The sequence below is a fragment of the Propithecus coquereli genome, unplaced genomic scaffold, assembly GCF_000956105.1.
Source record: "Propithecus coquereli isolate 6110/MARCELLA unplaced genomic scaffold, Pcoq_1.0 Scaffold56, whole genome shotgun sequence".
NCBI classification, from domain to species: domain Eukaryota; kingdom Metazoa; phylum Chordata; class Mammalia; order Primates; family Indriidae; genus Propithecus; species Propithecus coquereli.
The window spans coordinates 4,870,627-4,876,817 of NW_012151507.1; positions in this window are offsets into that span (position 1 = coordinate 4,870,627).

A 6,191-nucleotide genomic window follows, 5' to 3' on the forward strand; every position below is an offset into this window, starting at 1 on the left:
AATTGTTAAGTTTAGAAGAGCTAAGAAACTAAATAATTTAGCAACAAGGTCTTCAACTGACCTGATATTGGCCCAGGTATCAGGGTGATGTCTGCAGCCAGGATCTGATAAGATTCTTCTTGCTAGCAATTTTTGTTCTTACCGTTAGAATTCAGCCTCCCTTCCCCAATGTTTAACCTTTCCTCTAATACTTAGGAACATTCTAAAATATTTTAAATTGTGCACTGAGACTAAATATTTAGACAATAAAAAAAATTTAATCCCACTCTCAAGATGAATACTTTTCTCATTTTGCCAATCACACTCAGCTTTCCTTGCATTAATCACCTAGTTAATAGGGTTCTAGCTGGAGGCCCTTTGGTTCTGAATGGAAATTGTCAGAGTAATTGTTTTTCCTGGAGGTAAAGTTATGTTAAAATGATTATCTTGGTATGGGGAGAAGACATTTAAGAAAGATTGATGGTCTCCAGGTAGAAGGGCATGAGAAGGTTTCTAAAACGTCATCGGATGGATCTGCTTTAGATGCTTAGGTGGTGTGTTTTTCTAAATGAGTTACAAGGTATTTCCAGATGTGGTTTTTATCTTTAGCAGGACTAGAGATTTTTTTCATTTCCTTTTCTCTGTAGTTTCCTGCCTCTGTGTTTTCATAAGTGGATCTCACCATTCTTCTGTGAGTCCACATCTGCAATCTGCAATCACACTGATTCTGAGTTGTGGAAAACTGGTCTTCAGCATTCTGAGATAGAGGACATCAAAGGACAGGGACATATTAAGAATATATAGTGAGGTCTCATTCCTCTTTCTTGTGTAGGTATTATCTCTTCAATAGAAATGTTCTCTTTTTCCTGGTAGGATTGACAGGTAAATATAAGATGTCCTGTTTTGTTTTGTATTTTCCCTAAATCTGACAACCCTACTTCCTGGGCACTTTGCTAGACTATACTTCCCAGTGTCCCTTGCAGTTGTATGTGGCCCTGTGACTGAGTTGAATCAGTGGACAAGATGGGCCACTTCTAGGACTGGCCCATACAAACCTCCCATGTATACTCCTGCATGTCCTTTTCCCCTTTTGGTTGGTTAGAAGGGAGAAAACTTCTAAGGTGACTTTGGAAGTCGTGTGTTGAACGTAGCACAGCAAGTATTAGACTTGACTGCTTGGAAGAAGATCTCCCCACTAACCTGTTCACTTTCCCTGTATTGTTATGTGAGCAAAAAATAATATTTTATTGTTTTTGAGCTATTGTGCATTTTGGTATCTATTACATTTGTTGCTTAAGTAGCCTACTTAACCAATAAAGATATGTAGCAGGTAAAACCATTTTGTTGGTAAGTAAATTACTTGAGAGAGAGAAAACTTAGCATGGAACAGCTAACTAAATAAGATGGGAATTATTCGTAATTTCCAAAAGCAATGCTATAAGAATATCTCAGTAGGCCTTCGCTGTGTAATAAATGACTCTAAAACGTAGTGTTTTAAAACAATGATCATTTTCTTATCTGTCTCAACTTCTGTGGGCCAGGAATTTGGGAAGGGCTCAGCTGATCAGGATAATATTTATTGTGCAGTTCAATTCAATACACAATTAATGTGAAAGCCCATCTTTATGATTTGTGCTTGGAGAGAAGTCAGGAAAGTACGTGGCATGATTCTGGCCATCAAGAAGCTTCTAATACTACTAGACTCGCATACCTGGATAGGTACAAAATAATATAGAACACCTACTTAAAGTGTTAAAATCATTCATTTAACAAATGTTTAAGTATCTTCTATGTGCCAGGCACTCTAGCTGGTACTGGGTATAGGGCTGTGAACCAAACAAAAACTCCCTTATTTCATGAATGTTGCTTTCAGGTATGTGTGTGCGAAACAGGAAAAAAAAATTAAAAAGTTAATTACCTAGGATATTAGAAGATGAATGTTAAATGTTAACATTCTCCATAAATGTTATGTTTTCTCCATAAACGTTATGGAAAAAAAACAGGGAAGGAGAATAGGAAGTGTGTGTAATTAAAAAGAATTTAAAAAAAGAGTTCAGGTTTTTACTGACCATGTCATAAAAGAGATTTAATCAAAAAGACTAAAGCCCATGTCATCATCAGCCTCCTCAGATTCTTCTTTCTTTGCTTCCTCTCCGGAGGTAGTGGAGGGGCATGGGCTGAGCGGGTCCCCTAGCCCCTGCATGGCCCACAAGGCTCCAGATGTCGACACTGTCCAGGGCCTCTGCAAACAAGCCAGGCCAAAAAGGTTCGGCATTTACACCAGCTGCTTTGTGAGGGCATTGATCTTATCCGCTGTGCAGTCACTTCATTGTCGTGCAGAATGTTGTCACAGGTCAGCCCAAGGCGAGGCGGAGGCCATGGTGCAGGTAAGCGCAGGGCTGCCACTGCTGGGCGCAGTGCGGTCACAGGATGAGGTGGGGGCCTCACCTCAACAAGGCCTTAGCTTCCTCGAAAGGGGCCGAGCACCTTGGTGGCTGAAGAGGAAAGGGTCATTTTACGTACAGTGGTAAAGCACAGTGTTCCTGAGAAAGTAACCTCTGAGAAAAGCCTTAAAAAGGAGGTGAGAGGATGAGCTTCATGACCATCTGAAGGAAGGGTGTGTCAAACAGAGGGAAGAGCAAGTGCGAAAGCCCTCACAGAGGAACGTGCTGGGTATTTCCATAAGTCATTATGGCTGTAGCAAAAGGAGCGAAGCCCAGAACTGGAGACCAAGCCGGAGTGGAGACAGGATGCGGATGGGCAACCAGGAATGAAAGGCCTTGTAGGTCGTTGTAAGAGCTTTGGCTTTTAGTCTGGGCAAGGTAGAAAACCCTTGGAAAGCTCTGAGTAGAGGATGACATGCCAAAGGTCGCTTTGGCTGCTGCATTGGGAATAGTTCATAGCAGGGTAAGGATAGAAGTAGGGAGGCCAGACAGGAAGCCATGGCGATAATGCAGACACTATAGGTTGTTTGCTTAGACCAGGGTGCAATAGAAGAAATGATGAGAAATAACCAGATTTTGAAGATAGAGACAGTAGGATTTCTTGATGGACTGAATATGTGCTGTGAGAAAAAGAGGGAAGTCAAGAATGACCATGTTTTTTGGCTTGAGCCATGTGAAGGATGATGTTTTCATTAACTGGAATGGGTAAGAAATATGATAGATCAAGTGCTGAGGGGAAGAAAGCATGTTTGTATGCTGGTGGAATGAACCAACAGAGAGGAAAAATTAATGATGCAATAAAGAAGAGAGAATTGTAACCGAATAAAGAAGAGAGAGTAGGATCTCGTGCACATATGGAGACACTGGTCTCAGCAGGAGTCTGGATGGTCTATCTACAGAATCACTAGGGAAGGAAGAGTATACGGTGTAGAAGCTGGTAGGCTCGATTCGACGTGAGAGAGATAACAGAATTTCTTTTCTGATTGTTTCTGTTCTTAGTGAAATAGAATACAATTTATTATTAGAGAATAAGGTTAAGGAAAAAGATGTTGGAGGTCTGAGGAGAGAGGGAAAAAGTATGAAATCATCCTCTAGGAGAGTAAGAGAGTGAATGGACCATAAAAAGGCAGTAGCATTACCAGGTCCATTAGAAGTTCAGAGTCATTAACAGAAAGTGATTCCTGTCAGCATGGCAGTGCATTTTCCTCTAGCTGTGTTCAGCTGCAAGGGTGTAGGCACAGAGTGGGAGAAGAGCTGGATTTTCCCAGGGCTGAGGTTTTCTAAGCAGGTGTAATAAATTGAGAGAGAAGCAGGAGGGTGGAGGGTTTATGCAAGAGAGGTTTCTATAACGATAGATCATGCATGACATTGAAACAGGATCAGAGAAGTGAGGACACGGTGTAAGGGAGGGACACCAAGCAGATGGTACAATTAATGGATTGTATGTCCTAGTGGGGCTGAAGGATTATTGCAAATGGGCACAATCGGGAGTGAACTGGAAAGAGAGTGGATGAAGGTCTGAGTGTGGGGTGTTCGAATTTGGGGTGATGGATGGTTGTATGTTTTGGAAAGGATGAAGACCAGTGATTGACCCTGGGAAGATCAGCTGAGGTAGGTTAGAGGACAAAGTCACTGGAGGAGAGGAGATCAAAGAACAATGAGGGCAATGTTGACAGTATCATCAATATGGAATTTAAATCACTAAGAATTAAAACAAGCATGTTAGAGAGAGTGGCGGTGAGTCATGAGCTAAATCTCTGAAACGTGAAGGGGAATGACCAAGAGGACAGCAGACACCTACAACAAGGAGACGGAGGCATGATGACAGACTGGTGATATAGGTTCAGAGCTGGAAAATTTCGGGAAAGGGGAAGAGAATGGTTTAGACACAGCAATGGGTAGTGTATAGTATACCTTATCCCACTCTTAAGCCTAGAGGTTTAAGAGGCACAAGGGAGATGACAGCTACCTCTTGACACTACTCTAGGGGAAACAGGGACCTCAGGGGAGAACCAGGATTCTGTACTGACTTTGGAGAAAAGTTGAGGATAGAAGAGATTTTACTGCTAATGGACTCAGGGGTGCAGGGGGCACAGTGGGGGGATTTCAGGAGTGGGAGAATGGGAGACGAGACAGACACTTATGACAGACCCTGAGCAGAGCCCTATGAAAATAATGAAGGCTCCTTATGTAAGGCACAGATTATTAACGATTCTGTGAGAAAATTCTTTCCCCCACCTTCTTCTGATTATGACCATTTTCCATGATCCGGGTCTCTGCCTGCAGCGAGTAGCGTGTCCCAGTTCTCCCCTCTCTGAAATGGAGCTGGTCCTGGAACAAGGGGAGCAGCAGAGAATAAGGGAGCTCTCAGCCAACGCTGCAGGGTGAGACACAGCCATTGGTCAACTCTCTAGCTGCCTGCCCTGGAGCAGGAGTCTCTGATTTTCTCCTTCTGTTTGGATGGAGATATCTGGGCACCTTTGGAGCAGGAAAGAAAAATCTTTGAAGATCTGGTCGCATTTGGAGGAGAGACTTGGCAGTGGGGAAGCTTCCCAGCTCACTGCAGTGCTGGGCCCCTTTGGGTTGTGGGAGAAACTGTGTTAGTGGATGGAGGGTCGACACCAGTGCTCCAGCCAGACCCTTCTCTAACCAACTACCAATGACGATTGGTTTTTAAAAGAAAAAGAAAAAAAAAAAAGAAAATGAATTTTTATTGGGAGAGATGATAAACGGCTCTTCAGAAACATATGCACACTCACTCACAGAAAACATAACTGTTTTTGACTGTTGCATGGCCTCCCTGGTGGAGCTGCCATTTTGCAGATGTCAGTGGCTTAAAAGGGACCCTCTCAGTGTGTGTGTGTGTGAGACAAATTGTTCTGTAGCGGGGTGTGAGTAGAGCACCCCCTAATGCAATCAGAGACATACCACTGGAGTTGGAGCCGAGTCTTCCCAGTTGAATTTTTGTTTTCCAGAATATATTTGTCAGCAATCTTGTTTCCTGGCCATTTTCACCACCAACAAAAAAATAAATCAATTGTGTAAGAAGATGATGGGCTCAACCCTGCCATTACCTTTCATTTGAATTTTCTCTTTCTATTGTCTCAGCACATATCTGCCAACATTTCTATTCCTAAAATAGAGTTATGTGGGGACAAAGGAAAAGGAGAAAAGAAAATAATTTCCTTGAGCTACTTGAGAATGAGGAGATTCTCAGGGTCCTAAAGGGAAGCATGGAAACTGTTTTACCAGACGGAGTGACTAGTGCGTGGAATAATGGTGTGGTGGTAAAATCTATGGTCTGTAGTTTTGACTTTTTTCCAGGTTCAACTATGAGGCCTTGGGATATTGACTTCTCACAATGAGTTTGGCAGACTTGATAAAGGACTAATTCTTAGATCTGCAAATACTCTTCAAAAGCAAATGAACAAGATAGCCAGGAGGAGGGCCAGCGGGCTGAGGGAAGCAGCGTAGGACAGGAGCTCTGCTAGAAAGACAGGAGGACAGGTTAAGGAAGAGGGTCTGCAGGGAGAGGGCATTTTTGGAGATACTTGGCTACAGAACTATTGGGTTCCTTTGCACAATTTTGCTTAAGAATCTGGAAATTATACTTGTCCATGGCTACCAGGATCCTATTTTAAACCCCTTTCAGCTGTGCATGAAGAATAACAAAAGTTGCAAGGGAAGTAAGCTTAAATTTGTATTTTCTCCATCAAAGTCAATCTTAGCCCATTTTTGCCTCCCCTTAACTCCCTGCTTCCTGAATGT